The sequence below is a fragment of the Penaeus vannamei genome, chromosome 21 (assembly GCF_042767895.1).
Source record: "Penaeus vannamei isolate JL-2024 chromosome 21, ASM4276789v1, whole genome shotgun sequence".
NCBI lineage: Eukaryota > Metazoa > Arthropoda > Malacostraca > Decapoda > Penaeidae > Penaeus > Penaeus vannamei.
Genome location: NC_091569.1, coordinates 37,780,004 through 37,782,503, shown reverse-complemented (window position 1 = coordinate 37,782,503; position 2,500 = coordinate 37,780,004).

Sequence of the window (2,500 nt, the reverse complement as noted above, 5' to 3'; positions counted from 1 at the left end):
TCTTATCGTCGACATCAACATTCACGTTCATGTCAGTGACGAGGACAGCGATCAAGTAGACATTGGAGTAGAAACAGAGACAGATATTGTGCGTGTTTTAGTGCCGGCTAGCGTTTCCGGTCACGTGACTCACCCGCGTGCCACAGGGGACTCGCGAGAGTCGTGAGCACGGCCCCTGGGGGGTTTCTTCTCGCATAGAGGCCAAAGTGAGTCATGCAGGCGCCTCATAGGACTGACTCATGCACATACATCTTCCTTTATTTCGGTCTCTTTATCTCTTTGTTTATTTATTTGATATTTACTTATTTTTTCCGATTTTTGGTTATCTTTCTTTTAATTTCTCCCTCTTCTTCTTTCTCTTCCTTTCCTTTCTTCCTTTCGCTCCCCCATTTCTCCATCTCCTTTTCCTTCTTTCTCTCTCACTCCTTTCATATTCTTCTCCCTCACCCCCTCTCTCTCCCTCCCTCTCCCTCTCCCTCTGTCAGTCACGCAATTACCTCGTACACAAAAATACACATAAATGTATCTTTCTGCCGTGTGTGTGTGTGTGTGTGTGTGTGTGTGTGTGTGTGTGTGTGTGTGTGTGTGTGTGTGTGTGTGTGTGTGTGTGTGTGTGTGAGTGAGTGAGTGAGTGAGTGAGTGAGTGAGTGAGTGAGTGAGTGTGTGTGTGTGTGTGTGTGTGTGTGTGTGTGTGTGTGTGTGTGTGTGTGTGTGTGTGTGCGTGCGTGTGCGCATGTATGCATAATAAAGCATACATACATACATACATGAATCATTTACAAACGCAAACACCTAAACGCAAACCCCGACCCACCCAGGGGCCCACTGAAACCCCAACCCACCTGCCCTGCCCACCGAAGAGGCAGGGAAAGGGGTAGAGGGGGGAGGGAGGAGGGGGGAGGGAAGCCAGACCCAGCCAGAGCGGTGTATGCATGCGAGCTCTGCACAACACTACGAAGAGAATTTAATTGATTACCCAGTCTCGCTATTGATCCCGTTCCAGCTTAACCCCCGCTCGGGCTGAAATCACCTGACCTGCCCCCCCCCCCGCCCCCCGCCTAACCCCCCCTCCCCCCCTATCCGAAAAAGGGTCGAGCTTTGGATATCGAGAAAGCAAGAAGCAAGGTCAGAGGGCAAGCGATCACCACGGCTGCAAAAGTACTGACTGTAAGAATGGGTACTGTCTTCTCGGGGGATTCTCATATACGTCATTCAATAAAAAGAGAGAAAGTGAGGTATCACAGTCAGTCATTTCGGTGAATGGAACGAGAACAGCGTGAGAGTTGCATAAGAATGAAAGCTTATCTCTCCTATCTCTTTGCTGATCCCTCGCTTCCCGAAGAGTAGACAGCGTTCAGTTAGTACAACACAATGTTCACCGACCTTTCTGCGTTCCTTTCCACTCCTGTGTTTCCTGCGGTAATCCTCTGCTATGTACGTTTAATGGCTCCTTTCCATTGCTATCTGAGGCACTTGTATATATGTCAACACCTGGCCGCTGGCATAGACAGAACTGACTTATTTGGACGGCTTTTTTCGGAGGTCTGCAACAACGTCACACTTAAAACACACAAGCAACTAAGTTTTAACGCGCACTTAAATTCATCGAAAGCCACGAGACAGGCCCGGGAAATTAACAGTAACCGAGGAACCGGACGATAAAATAAGGAGTAGCCTCCCTCTCTCCCGCACTGACAACTGCCGTAGCAGACTACACACCAAACATGGAATCCTGAGGTGGCCGAGCGCGTTCTCTTTTACCAGCGGCGAAGACTCCGCCCACCCGCGCTTGGCCCCGCCCACTCACCCCGGGGAGAGCTGGGGCTGGGGGGCCGTGGGCGGCGGCGAGGGGGGGGAGGGGGGCCTGACTGCCTGCCTGCCTCGCTTCCAGCAGGTGAATGAATGGGCTTGTGACAGCGCTGCCGTTCTGGTTGTGTGCAGGGTTGTAGGTTGTGTGGAGGGTTGTGGACGGTTGCGTGCATGGCTGTGAGACTGCTTGTGTGGATGAGTGTAAGGTTGGTTTAGTGGTTGTGGGTTTGGTTGCGTGGATGGCTGCAGGTTTTGTTGTAGGGAGGGTTGTAAGTTTGCTTGTGTTCGTAGTTGTAGGTTAGTTGTGGGTTTGGTTGCGTGCATGATCGTCTGGTTGTAGATAGGTTGTGTTTAGTTACATGCATGCCTTATTATTACGAAAGCATGCAACCCCATGGTAAAATAAGAAAAAAAATGTATCTATATATATGTATACGTGTGTGTGTATGCGTGCATGTGTATGTATGTGTGTGCACAAACACCCACATAGACGTACACGTTTCCATATGAAAGTATACACAATTATATCAAAGGTTAAAAAAAACTCTTACACAACACAAGGCTCCTGTGACACCAGGCCCGCTAACCTATATTTACCGGACAACATCAACTTCAAACGCCTCAATGTTGTCACACGAATCGCAAAGTTCAGCGCTGTCAGGTTAAAAGTGCGCAAAAAAAGCAGAGTTGA